This window comes from Falco cherrug, chromosome Z (assembly GCF_023634085.1).
Source record: "Falco cherrug isolate bFalChe1 chromosome Z, bFalChe1.pri, whole genome shotgun sequence".
Taxonomy (NCBI): domain Eukaryota; kingdom Metazoa; phylum Chordata; class Aves; order Falconiformes; family Falconidae; genus Falco; species Falco cherrug.
The window spans coordinates 16,677,870-16,698,840 of NC_073720.1; positions in this window are offsets into that span (position 1 = coordinate 16,677,870).

The window sequence follows — 20,971 nt, forward strand, 5'->3', positions numbered from 1 at the left end:
CATAAATTGGGTCATGTGCCTTGAACTGTGATTACTTTCTACTGGAAAGAAACCATTTTCTAGGGACAGTCTTAGAATCATAGAATCATAGAGTCATTTAGGTTAGAAAAGCCCTTTGAGATCATAAAGTCCAGCCATTAACCCAGGACTGCCAAGTCCACCGCTAAACCATGTCCCTATGCACTGCATCAATGCATTTTTTTAAACACCTCCAGGGATGGTGATTCCACCACCTCCCTGGGCAGCCTGTTCCAATGCTTGACAACCCTTTCAGTAAAGAATTTTTTCCTGCTATCCAATATAAACCTCCCCTGGCGTAACTTGAGGCCATTTCTTCCTGTCCTGTTGCTTGTTATCTGGGAGAAGAGACCAAGCCTCAGGTGCCCACAACCTCCTTTCAGGCAGTTGTAGAGAGTGATAAGATCCCCCCGAGTCTTCTCTTCTCCAGGCCAAACAATCCCATTTCCCTCAGCTACTCCTCATAAGAGTTGTGCTCCAGACCCTTCACCAGACTTGTTGCCCTTCTCTGGACACGCTCCAGCACCTCAACATCCCCCTTGCAGTGAGGGAACCAAAGCTGTGCACAGTATTCAAGGTGTGGCCTCACCAGTGCCCAGTGCAGGGGACAACCACTGCCCTGGTCCTGCTGGCCACACTATTTTCCATACAAACCAGTATGCTCTTGGCCTTCTTGGGCACACTTCTGGCTTATGTTCAGCTGGCTGTCAACCAGCCCCCCAGGTTTTTTCCCACTAGGCAGTTTCTAGCCACTCTGCCCCCAGCCTGCAGCGCTGCATGGGGCTGTTGTGACCCAAGTGCAGGACCCGGCACTGAGCCTGATACATACAACTGGCTCTTCCTCATACAACTGGCCTCAGCCCATCGCTCCAACCTGCCCAGATCCCTCTGCAGAGCCTTCCTACTCTCAAGCAGATCAACACTCCCCCTCAACTTGATGTTGTCTGCAAACCTACTGAGGGTGCACTCAATCCCCACATCCAGATTGTTGATAAAGATGTCGAACAGACCTGGCCCCAGTACTGAGCCCTGGGGAACACCACTTGTGACCAGTAGCCAGCTGGATGTAACTCCATTTACTACCAATCTCTGAACTAGGCCATCCATCCAGATTCTTGAAAAGCTGCTAGACTCTCTTTCCCCTTGAGTTCCAGATAAAGCTCTCTGTTCAGCCATGCAGGTCTTCTCCTCTGCCAGCTCATCTTTTGACAGATGGAAATGGTCTACTCATGCACCTTTAAGACTTCTTGAAGAATGTCCAGCTTTCCTGGTCCCTTTGGCCCTTCCTGCCTCACAAGGGAGCCTGTTGACCAGGCTATTAAACAGGTCAAAGTCTGCCCTTTGGAAGTCCAAGATAGCAGTTCTGCTTATCCCCCTCCTTACTTCTCTGAGAATTGAAAGTTGTATCATTTCATGACTGCTATGCCCAAGACATCCTCCAACCACCGCATCACCCACAAGTCCATTCCTGTTTGCAAATGACAGGTCCACTGGGGCATCTTCCCTCATTGGCTCCTCAACAGTTGTGCCTGGAAGTTGTGCCTGTTTCCGCTGTCTCTTTGTCCTGCTTGGGTGGTGTATAACAGACTCCCACCAGGATATCCACCTTGGTGGCCTTCTCCCTCATTCTTACCCATAAACACTCAACCTCATCATCAGCATCATCAAGCCCTAGGCAGTCAAAACACTCCCTGACATACAGGACTACTCCACCAGCTCTCCTTCCTTGCCTGTCCAAAAAGCCATCCATTGCAGCACTCCAGTTGTGTGAGTTATCCCACCATGTTTCTGTTATGGTGATTATGTCAGTCTCTGCTGCATGATGGCTTCCAGCTCCTCCTGTTTGTTGCCTGTGCTTTGGGCATTGGTATAGATGCACTTCAGCTGTGCTATCGATCTCACCTCCAACCCTGGCATGCGGCCCCAAGGCTCATCTCTAATGAGCTTTATTTTATTCCCTTCCCCCTTTGAATCTAGTTTAAAGCTCTCTCTGTGAGCCCTGCTAACTCCTGACCTAGCATCCTTTTGCCCCTTTGAGACAGGTGATCCCCACCTGTTGCCAGCAGGCCTGGTGCCGTGTAAACTGACCCATGATGAAAACAACTGAAATTTAGCCATTGACACCAGTCCCTCAGTCAAGTATTGATTGTGGGATCTTCCGATTACATGCCCCACCAATCCCTGCAGCGGGCAGGATAGAAGAAAACACCACCTGTGCTCCTGATCCCTCAACCAGTCACACCACAGTTTCTGAAGTTTCTCTTGATTGCCCTCAGACTCCTTGTTTGGACTTCATCATTGCCCACTTGGAAGCCCAGTAATGGGCAGCAATCAGAGGGCCGTACCAGACAAGGGAATATTCTAGTAACATCCCTTACCTGGCCCCAAGGGAGGCAGCAGGCTTCCCCGTGGGTTGGGTCTGGCTGGTGTGTCAGCCTCTCTGTTCCTCTCAGAGTGAAGCTGCTGATGGCAGCCACCCTTCCTCCTCTTCCTGTCAGAGCTGGCTGTGATGCATGGGGTTGACCGACTCCCTAGGCAACTCTTCCAACCTGGATGGACTGACATCCACGTCATCATTTTCCTGGCCTTCAGGTCCCAGAGCTGCATACCTATAGTATCGGGGTGCCTGGGAAGGTGAAGTAGGCTGGGGGGAGACTGGCCTGCTGTCCCCAGCAGGGACCTGTTTCCATTCCTCCTTGTCACTGGGGACCCCTCCATCTGCCTGGAGGCACGTAGGTAGGGGAGCCTCCACTTCTCGTGACGTGTCCATGCGGTGCATTTGTCTCAGTGATGGTAGAGAGTGGCTCCACCAGTCTATCTCCCTCTCACACTCCCTGATACTCCTTAACCTTTCTACTTCCCCTTTTAGCTCTGCCACCAGGCTGAGCAGATCGTCCACCTGGTCGCAGCACACACAGTTGTCTCTGCTGCCCTCCGGTAGCAATGACAGGCTCAGGCACTCCCTACCACCCGTGACCTGGGCAGCTGCATGGTTATGTGGGAGCTCTGTCTGGGTCACCACATGCCTTCTGGCGCTGTTTTTTGGCTGAATGGAAATGATGGCTAAGTTTCTTCTCAGGGGATGATGACCAAGACTGGACCTCACCTCTTTGAGTTGTTAGAGGGATGGCACCCTCCCTGCTTGAACTGCTGTGTCACACTCCTGGTCGCCTGTACCCCCTGGGGATTACTTTTGTACGTGTGGGCGTTTGGCCATCTTCACTCCTCACCCTGCTGATGCTGAGTCAGAGCTGCTGCTCATCAAGGTCTCAATGTTTCCTGCTCTGCAGGGGGACCTGGGGCACCCTCTCTCTTTCTACCCTCACTTCTTGGTTTTGCTGGTTCACAGAAAGCTGCCCACAGTTCATCAGCACAATCCTCTGCTCCAGAGCATGCCTGCCAGAGTAGCATGGCTTGGAAACTTTGCTCAAGCATAGTCTTTATCTTCAAGAATATTTTTCTCTAAAGCCATGGCACTAATTGAGACAACTAGTACTTGCATTCTGGACACTCACCTCCTTCCACTAGTCAACTGACGTATTCTTCCAGCAGGCTAGTGAACAGTCCACACTAATATTCAGAATTTTTAATTGAAACTCTTTTGAACACCACTTGGTTTATTTTCCAGGTAGAGTTTCAGAGGTTGGAGGGTTAAAGACAGCTTCTACAAAAGGCAAGAGTGAAAGGTATCATCATGCAAGTGGTCAAACAAACTGCTGGAAGCAACAGTAGGTAAATACATGCTCCCCTTTGTTAACTTACCTATAGATCACCTTAGCTGTCCTAGGCTGATGCAAGCATTCAGGTTTAGGACGGATGTAGAACTGAAACGCACGCCTGTGCTGCCAATAAAAACCCTGCTAGAAATCAGAAAACTGAAGTTAGGAAGATACGATTTCATACAATTACCTCTCTGTAGTAACCCCTAAATGAAGTCCATTCTCTGGAGAGAAATCAACTTTTTGTGTGCATATTCTTCCAGTAAAGCACTAGTATTTACTGTGCCTGCTACATGACCTGGTTCCCTGTAAGAATATATGTAGCATGAGAATATCCAACATTTTAACTGAATTCCCCTTGGGGAGTGGATTGTCTTCAAGTTTAATTTTGCAAAATAAGTTGTTGACACTTGACAAATTATAACAAATTATAATTTAAATATTTGGATAACATCTTAAAAAAAAAAGAGAAATAGAGGCCTGTTCTGAGAAGTTCTGAAGTCAGGGTTTCAATTTAAATATATTACTTTATATAACATTTAACTTTTCTATATGAAGTTTAAAACTAATAAAGTGTGGTTTCCAAGTTTCAGAAAATTGTTGATTAGTTTCTTTATGGAACCTCTGCAATGAAAGCAGTTGTTAAAAGCTGTCAATCTGCAGACTCTAGTAAATCACATCTTATTTCTGTGAATTTTACTGAACATACCCTTACAAATAAAAATTAACTCACAGCTGTCAAGTGTTGATAATTCATATCTTCTAAAATAACTGATTTTATAAAAATATTCAGTAGAATGTATACTGGGCACTTGGGCACAATCTGCACTCATTATGAAAATAGGTTTATAAGTTTTAATGTCTTAAAATTTATGATGTCTGTTCCATTTCTGTGAATGTAAGAACTTGAGTTTTAAAATTGTTTACTGTTGAAACAAAATAAATCTAGAAGGAATTTTGCTTCAGACTCAGAAAAAGTTTTTATAGGATGATTAGGGGGATATTTTTATCTCACTCTAAGGAGGAGAGTACTGTGTCCGTAAGCATCAGGGTCTGAAGTAGATCCGATTTACCTTCATCTAGTCCATGTTTGCTCTAAGTGGCTATATTAGTAAGATATATGGCTGTTTTAGTAAAACTGCTTGTGTAGCTCCTGGCTGTGGTCCAAGCGAGCTGGTACTTTCACAGAGGAGACCTGGCTGTGAGATCATCCAGGAGCCATTCTCAAGAGCTGGTTTGGATGCTGCTACCCTGGTTTCATGGTTGGATGGGGACCACACCACATGGGGTGTGTGCTATGCCTGGCCAGTTGGCCTTAGGGCCAGCACACAGTCCCAGGTCTGCTGTGAATATAACCAAAGCATCTAGCAAGGCTGAACTGATGACTTTCCCTTGTCAGTGAAATCTTCTATGGGCAAGAACAATTTATCAGTACCTTCTGGAAAAACACCGAATGGGAGGTTTTGTTATGTCCTGTAAAAAAATGTGAGCAGTGTGCACATAGCAGAGAAGTGTGTTCAGCAGAGATTTGCTCCTTAGCATGTCTTCTCCCTGCTCTGCCCAACACTTTCTCTCTGACAAACTGCAATGTATCTTATCCTTTCCTTCTGGGCCTTATTTCGTGACTGACATGAGCTGGAGCTGTTTCTTTGAAGACTGTGGAGACTTAACGTACCCTGCATATTATGCTGCAGATTCTCCCCATAAATGCAGGTGGACAGACAGCTCCATTCATCTCTCCGGCAGATGTACTGTCTTTACAGTAGCTTGTCGTAGTGGAAGACATGGTTTCTCACCCACTTTTCATCCCTTTCAGAAGAAAGGGGAAGAAAACATTCCTCAGATCCTATAATAGCAGTACTGTATTCAGAAAAATGGTGCATAACCATGAATTTAGCTCATAAAATATTTAAGGTGAATTCTAAGATTCTTTCCTCTGGGCTTGATTTCATATTAATGTGTGTGAAAATCAGGTCCTGCAGCATAGTCTACTGATGAATTCAGTCTCCCAGAGAGGTGGGTCCCCAGGGCACTGATTATTTGAGTTAATATATTTGGCATCCAGTACATGCATCTGAAATTCATAATCTCCAGGGCTAAGAGGTCAAAAAAACATTTGGAAATAACTGACAAAGGCATGTTCTTGTTGTTATTGTTTCTGGGATTAACATGGAGACATTTGTCTTCTTGCAAACATTAGTTCAAAGTGTTCTGTGATTACATCTCTAGTCCAAATCTTCTTGTGAAGAAACTAGTATCACTTGACTAGACTTTAAAACAGAGACTATGTATGGCCATACTGCTTTCTTTTGGGATCTTGCCAAATCTGACAGGCTAAGTAGGGTAGAGCATGTTGGGAAACTTCTGAGGAGAGGTTGTAGTTGAACCTACTGGCAACCCTCAAGCCAATTTTTGTCATTGCTTTCCTGGTCTTGTGCTCAGTTTTTCATGCAGCTTCTTGATTCTCAGTATGAGCAAGGGACCATCTGGCCAAAAACATTCTAGGGTACTATTGTAGTAGAGGCCATCGGTGTATGTTCTTTTCTATGTGGCAAGTTTAAGATTTCAGATATCCTTTATTATTTTCTTGGCTTTTAAGTTTTTCACTTTGTAAATTAAGGGATAAGTAAGTACACTGTCATTTAACAATATTCACTGTTTTTACATAACACTGATTTTCCCTGTTTATAAAAACATCAGTCTAGACCTAGTAAGATACTATGGAAGGCCTAGTTAGTTCTTATATTTGTTGTGCATTACCCATCAAATGATGTCTGTCTATAAGATGAGGTGTTTTCCAGTTTTTGAAATTATGACTTCCCCCCTCCCCCGCCCCCTTATGGTATAAATTTTGTTAACTAAAATTTTTGAGTCTGTGTTTGTATTTTCCCAGGCTCTTTTAATGCCTGAGGGAATATTTTATAGGGCTGTAATTTTGTGGGTCACTGTGTTATGACCATTTATAAGTGGCTCCTCAGGGCACTAAAAGGGCCAAGAAAATGTAAATACAAACAGAAAACAGAAACAAATACCTGCAACATGAAGAAAAGTACAAGGAGAGAGAACACATGGCCTAGCAATTCAACGTCACTTAATGGCTCCATTCAGCTCCTATTGAAGTAACAGAATGTTTTACTACTGACTGTAGTAAAAGAAAAATTGAATGTTAAAGCCTCACCTGTCACATGACAATCACTGAACTCTGTGTTTAATAATATCCATACTCATTTATTTATTATTTTTTAATATTGGGCTGCAGTTCTTTACTGCCAAATATAACTCCTCATTGCCCCTTCCCTCCAAATTTAATAACGAATATGTTGAAATACTCCTGTAGTTTTAGGCTTGGCTGATTAACAAGCTCTTTATGACATTTTATGTTGCAGTAGTTAAAGAGAACTGTTGGTTGGGACACCTGATGGGAGCCAGGTACTGTGGGTCCTGGTCATTTTTCACTGGAGAGAGATATGTGCTCCCACAAGGAGGAGGAATGGGAGTTTTGCTGGGCTGAGCTGCCCTGTGGAAACACACACCTTATTGTCAAGAGCATCTGTGAATCCGTCATGGCCAAAACATCTCTGCTCAGAGTATTTTTACCTAATTTAAGTCCAGTGAGCATCAATTTCTGTTCACTGATTTGGGTATAGAGAAAAAAAAGAGAATATCAGCAATCAAAAAAATCACTTAGGCAAAATGCTTTTCCCTCCCTCTTCCCCAGGGTCAACTTCCCCTTTGTTTGGTGGGGGTTAAGCTCTGTAACAGTTACTCTGGTTGGGTGATGTGTAACACAGGAGGTCTGGGGTTATATGCAAAACTGTTTTTCCTCCTGCTCTCTTTGTTTATTTATTTAATTCTAGTGCACTTTGCTTTTTACTGCTTTTCCTCTACTGCTATTTGCTTCTCATCCATTTTCTCTGTGGCTCTTTCCTTCTTTGGTTTTTCTTGCTATCGTGTGTCTTAGTGCCTTTCCTGTGATAGGGGTTGCCTGTGGGCCGTAGTCACCCAGAGGTGTCCCTCTTTTGGCATGGGTCCCCTGTGGTCTGCAGTCCCTTATGGGTGTCCCTGCTGCATTGTGGGCCCCTGTCCCTCAGGGGACTGTAGGGTATTTACAATACATATGTGAGCATCTTGCTCTGCATCATGTGTTGTGAAGCTTGTTTACCTCCACTGTGAAGAGAAAATCTCTGGTGTGCTTCTAATTCCTCTGGAATTAGGTTCCTGAATAGGCCTGAAACCTGAAACGGTATTCTTTTGCCATTGAATTCTCCACTGTTAAAAATGAGTACACCACGTACACATATAGTATACATAAACACCCACAGACCATGAGTGACATGTACAAATGTCTCATTTTAAAGAGAAAATATCTTTTCTTTTATTGTGTGATAGATTTCATGAATAACTACCTGCAGAGGCATTATGGCCCAGATTATGGGCAGTAATCCTGCACAGGACTACCCTGCTGGCTTCAATGAGACAAATGTTGCCCAAGCTAAGCTCTGTGATTTAAAGATTTAGGACAACATTTTTCTATGAGGAATTTATGACAGACAGCTAATGAAATCAAGGCTTTGCTCAGCTTATATTTGCTATACACATGTCCCACCTCCCCTGCAGAAACACTGAATATCCAGAAATAGAAAAAGCCCCAAATCACCATTTTGGGCTATTCTTGCTCACATTAAATCTATTATGAATTTTGCCAATAAATCTGTTCAAACTGGGACAGAAGGCTGTATGAGAATAATTAATGTAGCTGAGATAAACAATCCTACTTTTTTTCCCATCAGAGGAAACTTTTCCTAAATGGTAAGAAAAGGAAAAGAAGTGATGTAATCAGGAAGCTTTTTCAGCCACCCTGGTGGTTTTACAGAAGGGTGGGTGCCATATAAAAAGTGCTGCATGAGCCTCGAAACCTCCTGGCAGGGAAGTCAGTTCTGCATGAAAAATCCTTGCCAAATGCACCCTGTCATGTTTTCCATCAGTAGAGCTGGATATTTGTGTATAATTCCTGTGGGATTGGAGGATGGTAATGTATACACACAGGAAAAGTTCAGTTTCGAGTAGCTGCTAACATCCAGTAAACAATATGTTCCAAATTCCTTTCAAGGCTCCTAGCACACTGATTTTTTTTTTTTCTAAGCACTGCCATTCTCTGTAATGTTCAAGACTATTGGTGAAAAGCCTTCATAACTATAAAAAGAAAAGAATTGGACACAAAATATTTTGTATTGAAGCTGCAACAGACTGTGTGCCTTCCTCCTAGCCACAGACTTCTGTTTTCATTGTGGCCATCACCATGGCTTTTCAGCAAATAAAATTCTAGGCTACTTCAAAGCTGCGTGCCTCCAGTTTCCCTGTTTGGTAATACCAGATGCCCTTGGGACAGTTCATTTTTACCACCATAAAATGTGGAGATTCTAGGCTGTTATAGTATGGGAGACAGTTCAGGAGGCTCTTGCAGAGATTGGTGATAACTTTTTGACACAGGTAGGGGAGGACCCAACAAGGTGAGGTGTACTGCTGCACTTGTACTCACAAAGACAGAAGAGGTACTTGGGGATGTCAGGTTTAACACTAAGCTGCTGTTGCTACTGAAAAGGCACTGAGTGGCAGAGGCACACGCAGGAGAGTTTGAGATGCACCTGTGAGTTCACTGACTTCTAAAAAAGTAGACAAAATCCATGCTCAAGTTTTTTTGCAAAGCACCACATGCATGTATTTGGGTTTACACATGTTCATAATAAGCAGGACCTTTGCTCAGCCACATGGCAGCACTGCAATCCCTATCATCAACACTGAGGCTACAAAAGAAATTTCCTTGAAATGAGGATAACTTAAAAGTCATGATTCAGTGTATCAAAAAATGCACCATGCTTTGCCTTTCAACTTTGAACTTTTAGACATGAGGTATGTGCATCTTTAAACATCAGCATGAGAAACTTCATTTGGTACCCAGGCCACCTAACCTGTGGCTTCATTTTAACCACATCAGGACACTCCTCTAGGATCCATTTCTCATCAAGGGACAGAAGGAAGTGTCACTTGAGGCATGTAGAGGGAGACCCTGTCTGCTTAAATTCTGCAGGAAAGGTGGATTCTTTGGGTGCTTTAGGGTTTCCATGCAAGTTGAATGCTTAAGGTAAGCACCAAAAGGTCCTGCTTGAAAATCACAAACTGAGATTCTTCATGAACTGAGATTTTAAGAAAAAAATAATGTACAAATGTAATGTACTGGAATATTCTTGATAGAATCCTGTGAGCTGACAACCCTATGAGAGAGCAGATGAGAACAATAGTTTTGTTTGCATTACTTAGGGCTATTAAATGCCTACCACTGCAAATAGAGTTTCCATACCTTCTCCTTACCTTTTTTCTTAATCACAAATGGTGATTAAGAGGTTTGTTATATTACGATGAAGTACTACTAACTGCCAAGCCACAAACTGTACTCCAGAAGTGGTTGCGTACATGTCTATCTTGTGTTTATAAGCTGATTTTCCAATACATTCTCGAAGTACAAATGATGAACTGGTTTGGAACATTGCACTGTTTCTACAAAGAAGCAAGATGGTTGCTGACTGCATCCGTCACACTGGGTGGACACACTGGGTTATGCCTGTTCACATGCATTTGGATCATTTGTTCAGTGTTGTAACTGTTGTGTTATGGAGAGCTTGCTAAGAATGTGCGATGCAGCTCTTTCCAGTCCTCACAAGCTTATTGCACCTTTACATGAATAAAACAGGAACTCAGAATCTTCTGCCTTCTACCAGTTAACATCACTAGGTGCTTCAACCCCTGCCTAGAAGCTAAAATCATCTTTTTAGTCATCATTTCTGATCATGAGGTGAATGTGTGTGACAGATGTTGAGTTTAGGTAACAACAGACAGTAAAAGTAAGAAAGGAAATTTCCCCAGCAGTTATAACAGATATGGATCAACCTTGAGGTCTGTGAGTGTAGATCAATACTTATTTTTTGTTTCTTTGTTATGAATTGTTACAGGTTAAAATTTAATCATTTGCTTTGCATTATTGCCTTCAGCTGTCTGGACAGTGCTGGAGTCCAGTGCCTTCAGCTATTCGTTTCTGTCTTTCAAATAGGAAATAATTTCAGGAAAGGGGATACAATTTACCTTGTAAAAGCTGTCATTGTAATGTTAGTTACTGTATCACTGCTAACACTGTATACTGTTCCATGAACAGCTAAAGTCCATAACATTTTTCTTACATCTCACACCTCCAATGACTTCATCCTTTGACTTTGTACAGGACTTCAAACACAGAAGTAAAAAGCAGGATGCAAAGAAGGTAACATTCCACTAAGCTGGAGAAGAACATATTTTGAACTTTAGTAGTAAAAACTGAATTTCTGTTCCAAGCGATGAAGTGCATTGCCTTGCCCTAAAAAAGCTGTGAACCAAAAGAAAGAAAAAATGTCACATTTTAAAATATAGAGTCAATCTTTATGACCTGTGAGCAGGAGGTGTTGGGGCTCTTGCTGTATTGAATGATTATACTGAACTCTGAAGCAAGTGGAAAAATACTGAAGAAATAAGACGAGGTTACGGCCAGAACAGTGGGATGAAGAAAAAGGAGCAAATTGCAGATGTTTGCTCAAAAGCAAGGCCAACGGGACGTGATAAGAGGAGCTGGGAAACCGCAGAAAGGAGCCTACGTGCCAGAGAAAGCAGAAACAGAAATCTTCCCAGTAAACAATTGTTAACCAATCATATTATTATACGCTTGTAAAATAGCCAACCACATTATTGCACGCTTATAGAATGCCTTATAAAAGTCTACCTGGTTTGTACAATAAACGGATCAGATCTTGAACTCTGTGAGTATTTGAATCTGACTCCCGCTCGCCCGAAATGCCCGCAGCAAGGAAGGTTCATCATGCTGGTAGTTCTATTTGTTGTGCAAGCAGTCTACTTTGTATTGACAAGGTAACAAAAGTGCCTAAACATGATTCCAGCACTACTGATTAGATACAGCCATAAATAGTGATTTGTGAAGCAGCTTTAATAAGTGTGGTAATACTTTGCATTTCAGCAGGGCCTATTATCTAAGCCAGAAGACTTATAAATATTAATTGAGTTTTACAAAATTCTTGTGAAGTATAGTAAATATAATGATATTAAGTTTAGAAGAAAGATTATCTGAAATGTTAAGCAACTTGCCAGAAGTTGTATAGTGACCCAGCGCCTGACCTAGGAACACAGCTCTCCAGTTAATGCTCTAAGCTGTTAGGCTGCACTCGGTTACAGCTCATTGGAACTGTAAATGAACTCAGAGCAGTCCTAGTGCATATGGAAAAGATGCCTTAATGTCTCCTGTCAGCAAATTACAAGGCAGCAAGTCAGTCACACTGGAACTTACTAGAGAATTTGATGCTGGAGCAGTTGGATTCAATAATGCGACTAATTATACTTGTTGTGGCATTATATGAGAGGGTTCTCCAGCACAGACAGAAACGACATGTTTGTTTTGAGAGTAGGAGAATCCCATCTCAGGAAACTCATTTGAGTATTCAGGCTTGACTTTGAAGCCTTTGATGAGAGAAGCATGTCTGGTCTAATCTGTGAGTGACAGGTTCATAAACGCACACACTGCAGTTGATAGGCTAACGGCCCTATTATGCTCTGCTGGTTTTCTTTGCCTTGCTCATTCAATTTCTTCAGACACATCCAGAGATGAAAGAGGAAAATCACAGTATGTTGTAAAGACCAAAAAACTCTTTTGCTATCAAGCAAAGAATTAGAAATGTACAGCAGCTCATGTAACTTAAGGAGGTCATGTAGTATGAAACAGTACCATTCTTTTCAATGAAAACCTGTCTGTCCATGGGAGTTAAATGTAGATTAGTGAAGATACAATGTAATGGGGAACTGCAGGCTTCTGTCTTTGCTCACTTTACTGGTCACATCTGTGGAAATAATTTGCTATCAGTTATGACTCCCTCTCCTGCTTTATGTCATGATGTGACTTGCAGGCAGAAGAACAACTGCCTTCACTTCTTACTGGGGAATTCTTCCAGAGAAGGATGAAGCAAGTCTTCAACAATTGCAAACTGATGGTGAAAACAAGGGTTGCTATGGTGCTGTGTCTCTTACTAGTAGGTGCCACAGCTGCACTGAAGCTCTCGGCAGGTGGGACAAAAATCAGGGTAGCCTATGAGCTGCGTGACTGTAGTAAAGCAGTTCTATTGACTGGATGTCTTTGAGTGAAGGTCCCTGTTTTTCTGTGCATCCAGGAAGGTGAAAAACTGTGTCTTTGTAGCCATTAACAACTGGTACAGAGCATTGCCAAGTCCATCATAAAAAAATGTTTTGAATCTTTGTTTGTTCTGCTTCAAAATCAAGTAATTTCATAATGATAGTTTCATTTCATGCCCGTTGGTAAATCATCTCTCTTTAAGATATCTGAGTTTAATTCTCGGTGTACTTTTTTCTCTTACAGAAGATAAAGTGAAAGTGTTAGTCCTGCATTCATGGGCAAGATATTTTTACCACTTTTATAGAAATAAACCCATTAATTTTTCCATTAAAGATTAAAAAAAGTTCATTAGAGCTTTGGTTGCAAGAAAATTATATAGCTCTTGTAGTTATATTTTCTCATTTTCAAATGTTCTGTCTTGTGTCAAAAACTTAAGTACATTAATTCAGGGATATGTCATGGTGTTAAAAAAGGTATTAAGCTGGTTTATCCCCCAGCAGTGCCACTCTCCTGTTTGGCAGCCTATAGTAAGTGACCTCCCCGCATAGTAAGTCTGAGTGCTCCCTACCTTTTGGACACTCAGAGCCTAAGCACTTTTTCCCCCACACTAGAAAAAAAATGGGATTCTATCTTGATTAGGCATAAGAGGCATTCAAAGAATGAACAATAAAGTTCATTTGTGCGTGTTGATAGTGAAAAATAAGGCAATGGTTAGGAATCCACTTCATGCTCTAAGCTCCTCTCTATCCCTGTATGGTGTTCTCTCTCTCCCTGCTTGCCCAACCGGAGTGTAAAAGGGACCAAAAAAGCTCTGAACAACAGCTCTGCTTTCCCCTATGACATGAATGGGAAAATCTGAAAATACAGCACACAGCTGATAATGGATTTGGAAAATGGCTTCTGTTAATGAAAACACATTGCTTCTCTTCAGCCCTTCCTTCAGTTTGGACATATCTGTTAACTGCCCAAGGGAGCTGAATTATTCTTTGATTTGGATGTCTGGAAAACCTTTGTATTAGTACTGCCTGACTCTGAGATTCGCAGCCTGTTCTTTTTTACGTGCTATTGTGCCCATAAATGCTCCTCAAATGTTTGCTGTGTATTGCAATGGCACCCAAAAGTACTGTCTGGCGAATATATTCAGTTATAAATCTAAAGCATTATTATGTCATATAAAATTGCCATCAGTTGACTAGGTCAGAGCAGTAGATAAGTTGTGATGATTTTTACATGTATTTTCTGTTGGACAACCATACTCTTTGGATTCTTGTTGCAGAGTCCAGACACAGCTAGAAAAAAATGCATATAGATTAGTTAATATTTGTGTTGTTTCATCCACCTGTTTAGGTGAGTACATGCATAGTGTAGTCCTAATGACGTGTAAGGTACTCCATTCTTCAATGCAGACTGTCCTTACACGCACTCTATATGTCTTGACTATTTGACTTCAAATCTATCTTGCTAGCAAAACATTTGGTCCATTTATTTGTGCTCTTAGGAAGTCAGCTGGATAACGAACAGTTTGTGTTGCTTGATGCTCCTGCCTCCTCAGTGAACTTGATGATGCCTCAGCTAAGTGACATTTAATTTCCAGTCAGTGTGGAACAGCGAGACCTGGACACAAGACACCATACAGTTTTGTTCTTGTCCTTTGGTGCTTTCTGGTCCCTCGGTCAATAGATAATGGGATTGCAGTGAGACTGGCATACATCATATGCAGGGCCTCAGAGACCTTCCTGGCAACCTAAGGAATGGGTCATCCTCATGGACTTTGAAGATCCTTTTGGTCATTGGTAGGCACTGTGTGATGACTGTTAAAAGCTGTTTTGGGGATGTGGTATAAGAAAACAGAACAGCTTTCTCAGAGCTAGGATTATCCCAAGCAATTAATCATTGAGCTGTTATGACCAAAAGTGTTTATTAATTTGGCCTAATTTGCATAATAGCCATAAATTAGCACAATAAATTGTAAAAAAGAGTTAGACACTTTCTATCCCAAACTACTTTGTTCAGGCAGATGCTTCATTGTTGCAGCTCAGTTCATAAACTAAAATAATGCAATGCCTTTGTTCCATGTTGTAATTAAAAGAACTACATCAATAGCAAAGAAAGAAAAAACCACGACGTTCAGGCACAGAGGAATGAGCACCTCTACAGATGAAAAGTAACAGAGGTGGCTGGAACCCTGAAAGAAGGAGAGCAAGAAAAAGCATTCAAAGGGAAAATACCGTTTGGTAGTATATACTTGCTTTATAGGAGACTGGGTTAGGAAACAGAAAGACAGAAATCCTAAATCCTTAGTTGTCTCTAAGTTTGCGGGCTTAAAAGCCTAATTACAAGGCCTACAGTGGCCAAAATAAGGCAATAGAGAGGTTTCAGAGGGTTATTTCTTTCATACAAGGCAATGTAGAGAAGCATGTCTACTGCTGTCAAGTAGAACCATGAATAAGAAAGAGTATGAGAATGCTTCATTTTTAGAACTTAATTAGACTTGTAACTAAGCTATGTGAGACAAAAAATAAGAGAAACAAGAGCATTACGTTGTGACAGAGGAAAGCTTAGAAGCATGAAAGAAAAGTGGACAAGATGGAATAAAATGTTTGAAGGGATAAAAAATAGATATAGAATAAAGGAATAATTACTATCAAGAGGACTGGCATAAACATCAGTGCATGCTGTCCCTCATGCTCTGAACAGAACACCAGAGCTTGTCATTGATAGTAGTGGGAATGGAGGCCGAGTCCTTCAATGGAGCTGACTCTGCAAAACCTAACAAGCTAGAAGGTTTTGTGAAACAAAGAACCAGGAAATGTAATGCAAGGCAAGGAGGAGATACAGTCATGCATTACATAGTCAAGTCAAGAGTGTAAAACATAAAAAAAGCAATACTGGCAAATGAAATGAATACTCTGAGATAGAATTTCCAGGACAGTGGATAGCACGTGAGAGATGAGAATTCAGTAAAGGAAGGAGAATGGCCTCTAAAAGCAGCCTGGATTAATTTAGTATCAGAAAAGTTAGAAACTGCTAAAATACCTTCTTAAAGTTGTGCCCCTACAAAAGGAATTCAGCACAAAAAAAGAGTTTAGCAAACTGTGGACCAATTGAAATATTATGTAAAAATGCTTCTGACTATTAGAGTGACATGTGAGCCTGTAAGTTCAATGAGAAAAAGCAGTTGACTTCCTTTGAATGAAGACTTAGCTTGGAAGGAGAATGCTACAGTGAAGTCCTTTCCTCCCTGTCAGAGTGGACCTTTGATGACCAAATCAGTTTGATTGGACTGCTGGGTTTTGGGTACTGGGCAGTCTAGTTCTGTGCCTCAGGACTCTGATGCAGTGCTACAACTCCTGGGCAGTCAGCCCCATCTGCATAGAGAGCTGGGTCTTCCAGAGACTTTGCTGACAATAGGAGTTCCCAGCACCATGCTGCTCGGATGCATTTCCAGAGAGCCTACCTGATGGTGGAGCTCTTGTTTCTAGTCTTTAGGGATAAAGTGGTGGGCAGACATGAACTTGGGCTTAGCCAAGCCACAATCACTTTTACTCTAGAAAACACTAGACAGTTACAAAACAACATCCTGTACGTACCCTCCTCCCCCGCTTACTGTGATCTCATCTCTCCTGGGAGTCCTGGTTTGGACAAATCTTTCCTTTTCATCAGGCATGTGGTAGTGGTTTGGCCTTTTACTCACATGATCAACTTTTATCATGGTCTCTGTTGTTCTTTTGTTCACATACTTCAACTGGGAGCAGCCTAGTTTGCATACTCTCCACTCTCCACCGGTTTCTTTACACAATCTACCAAAGCAATGAACTTACTGGTGGAAAACCCCTTTTTCCAGTAAGGAAAGATTATCAGACACGAAGGGATCTTGACTGCTTTCTTATTTTTAATCCTCTCTGAGGTCTCCATATGCCAGCATGAGTGTTGTCAATATTCTGAAGAGTGAGATTGAGGCTTAGTTGGTCAGTGGAGACATTGAAAAGCAAGGATCTGGGTATGTCAAAATGACGGTTCCCAAAGAAGGAGTCACTCCTGGGATAACACGGACAGATCCCAGTGCAGTTGTCCATTTCTTGTCTGTGTATTAGAAGAGAAGTAACTTGGTTGTTTCAAGTGCAAGTGTTGCATACTAGTATGGTATAAGGTTTTGCTCCCACAAGCCGTCTATTTTACCATTTCTAGACAATAAAATTCATACTCACACATTGATAACTTCCTGATGTATTTACAGACAGCACTAGTCAGTTGCTAACCTGCTTCACACCATTCTAGTACTGTCCAAGTCACTGGAAAGGCTGATGAGCTTTCATGTTCTCCAGAGACCATGCTTTTGCTTGCAGGGATTGTATTGCAGTTCTTTCCTGTATTGACCTTTTTCATCTCTGTTTGACTTATTTTCCTTCAAAATATTTAATTTTGTAGCTAAATAAGAGTCTCTTAGATTGTCTTGATCCAGGTCATTGTGAAGATGAATTTGCATCGCAGAGAAACACTGCTACTATGTTTGGCTTTAGCTGAGATCCTCGCTGGCTGTTTGAGCAGAGAGGCCAAGGATTTAATTTGTCAAGGGACTGATATTTTTTTATTACCTCTCCCATGATTTGGTCTCTACTCACTGGAGGACTCCATCCAATGATAAATCTGGCATTGTTTTCAAGCAGCATAACACTTGCGTCAAAGAAAAGGGAAAGAAAAGCACTTAAAGTGTTCTTTCAGTTTTCACTTGTAAACATCCCCATGGGACTAATTTACTGTGATGATACAAACATGCTATTTTGCAGTAGCAGTTTAGAACTCTGCTGCAGAATTGCTAAATAGAGGATTAAACTCATCCTAAGTTGAGATGAATGGACTAAGGCTTGATATCTAGAACGGGTCAGTGCAGATGAAGGTGATGGAGAGCGTGACAGGTGAACATCTTTCCCCCATAGTGGTAATTTACTTTTTAGCTACTGTTGTGCTTTCACAGAGGAACGTTTGGTACAAAACATGTGTGATTCCAGTGGGGGAATAAAAAATTCAAACATGTTTTTCCATCTTTTATTTTTTGGCTTTATGGAGAGTGCTGTCTGCTAGCAGGGACATAGGAATTGTTTGAGGACTGTGCTGTCTCAGTACACAGAATACACTGCCTTTTATTCTGCTCAGTTGGTGAAAAGGCTCCAGTAATGTTGGTCATGTCTGGTAGAAAAAAACAGATACATACTTATTTCATATTTGGAGAGCTAACCATATTTTTGTATCCTAATGCCTGAGAATTTTTTTCTCCCTGTTTTTCAAACAAAGCTATAGAGTCTTCTTTTAGCTGCATGCTACATTATGGATATTTGAGATTAAACTCCTGCGGTGGAAAGAACAGCCAATACTGGGGAAAGAGCATTATAAATCATTCCTGTCTCTAAATCAGTTTTGTCTCAGACATATTTTTGTCTCTATTAAATTGATTCTAGTGCCATTCATGACTATCCCCTGAGTTTGGTAATTTTCCATGGTGAAAGCTAAGATGGATAACTTCTTAATAGCTGTTAGAAAACAAAAAATATTCCATTGCACACATCTGGATGAACTGAAGTCCAGCTTTCCAGGCAATCCATTCTCTCTACTGCTATTTTGAGTAATAATCATGCTGTCTTATTTAGGATTATTTTAAATACTCTGGGCATATTTGCAAGAAATATTATTTCCTGATTTATAACTCTTGCAGCCCTATTGACTTATATGGAGCGCGAGACGGTGTCAGACTCATTGTCATTCTCAAAGGTATGTAAATAGCAGCTGTCAGTACAAACAAGACTGCAAAGGACCTTCCTTTGGAGGCCATGCATGAAGTATGGCTGTTTACTTACTGTTGGAGGGAAAGTGGCTCATGTGTTCTCTGCAGGCACTGATCCAAAGCCAGTCTATCACAACAAGGCATCTCTCTGTCAGAGCATTTGGAGGAACATTTGATCCAGGACTGCATTTTGATGTTTAGAGTATAAACTTATGCCTGAAGTAACCCTGTTGAAGGCAGCAGAGCTCTCCTGGGAAGCTGAACTCCTTTTGCTGTCTGTACAGTCTTTGTTGTGTGGAGTATGTAGATAACAGAGAGCTGGAAACTGGAGGATTACAGCTGCTTGTGTGGTACACTGTAAAAGATGTAATTCCATGATATACAGTGTTGGAACCAATTTCTGACTAGAAAGCACAACTGGATTACTTCATTAGAAAACATAGCCAGCTAGCTTGGCATTTGGTCTTATAGAATCTCTTGTAAGATTATTGTTTCAGTCTGAGATGAATTGTGTACTTCTAATTAACCAGATAGGAGATGGGAGCATTGCGTACGTGATAGTACCACACCATGGCAGTGCTGTGCAGAGGAGAGGAGAAGAGATGATACTGGCATCTTACCCAGGAAGGCATCTGTGAAACAGGTTTGGTGGTGTCAGAAAGCATGGAAGGTGCATGAGAAGGCAGTGGAAGCTGGCTTTTATTCACAGCTTCTTTGGCAGGGAAAACACAGAATTAAAGTTTTTTTTTTTCTTAAGCAGGCTTCTCACTGGCAAAAGAAAAAGTATGTTACAATTTGACTGGATATTCAGAGGAGAGGTGAAACAAGGGGAAAGAAAAAAGGTGGTTTATTTAAATAGCAATTATTTTAGTTATCCATTTGATGCACACAGTAGTCAAAAAATTGCCATAAATATAGCAATAGCTCTCAGTGTTGACAGTCTGTGTATTTGTAACATATTGTGTAGCGCATAGTATTGGTAGGAGATATTAGTCCAAGCTATACGTAGAGCTGGATGCAGCCACATACTGCTAGAGGGAAAGAGGTGGGATATGACGTTGTGTTACAAAAGGTGTTAGTCCAGCCTCTGCATAGATGAGAGTCACTGTTGACAGGAGAGTGGTTGCTCTTGCAAAGTGATCCACAGGCCTGTGTGTTAGACTTCAAAGTTACAGTGCTTTGTCTCATCTTCTTCTTCACATGTTGCCAGGGCTTGGTTTCCTGTTCCAAAGCGCTCTGCTTGGTAAGCCTTCTGTTTTGATTTCAGCAGGGCATTTCTTCCTCAGGGTTTCTATCAATATCAGTGCATACACTGGTTGCTGCTATTCCTACACTTACCCATAGAAGTTCCAGGTAGGTTAAAGGCCAGGTGTAAAGGAAGAGGAAAATTGCATGTACACTTTTTACCTAAAGGGCAGTCATACCACGGGCTAGGTACAAGCTAGTACTCAGAGGCAGACATCTGTGTCAGTATGCTTCTAATAGGTCAAAGGTTTGCTACAATGAGCACTCTACTCTCTGATGTTAGTCTTGAAAGTGCTCTGCCATGTTACAGAATCAGCAAGGTGTCAAGTTAAGATGTGGAAGGGAAACTATAGATTTTTCTGAATTCTTCCAGTTTGGAATCTCCTTCAAAAGAATGCCTCTGAGCCTTGTATATTTATTTTCTGCCATTTGCAAGTCCCTGTCGTTGTTACCAATTCGTCTGTAGGTGGATGGGAGACAGTGAGTTTCCCCCTTCTTTCTAGTTCTGAGGTTGAAGACACTCCTCCTAGGGGATGTGCGTTCTGCTTCACTGCATGTATTTCACCCTTTTCTGAGTGCACTATTCTCCACAATATGCAGAGGTACATATTGTGTAGTTTCCTTTTTATTTTAGAATTTGGGAACCTAAATAGACTGAATACCTGATCTGTCCACACATATACATATCCATTATTTATTTTGCTTTATTGATTTTTTTGCTTTCTTTTTTTCTGGCATAAAATGATCTCTATGTTGTACATTCTATGCATAAAATGATTAACAGAATTAACAAAAATTATTAACAGAAGTCTATTCCACATCCCTAAGCATCCCCTTCTCAAACAATTTCAGTGTGCTTTAGATGATGACAGTGTTCTTAAGAAGGAAAAAAATATGTAAAGATTAAAAGAGGAAGAGATGTGGGCATCACTGTGGAACAGCAGGAGGAAAACAGCTTGAAAATAAAGAGGGCATAAAGAAATTAATTTG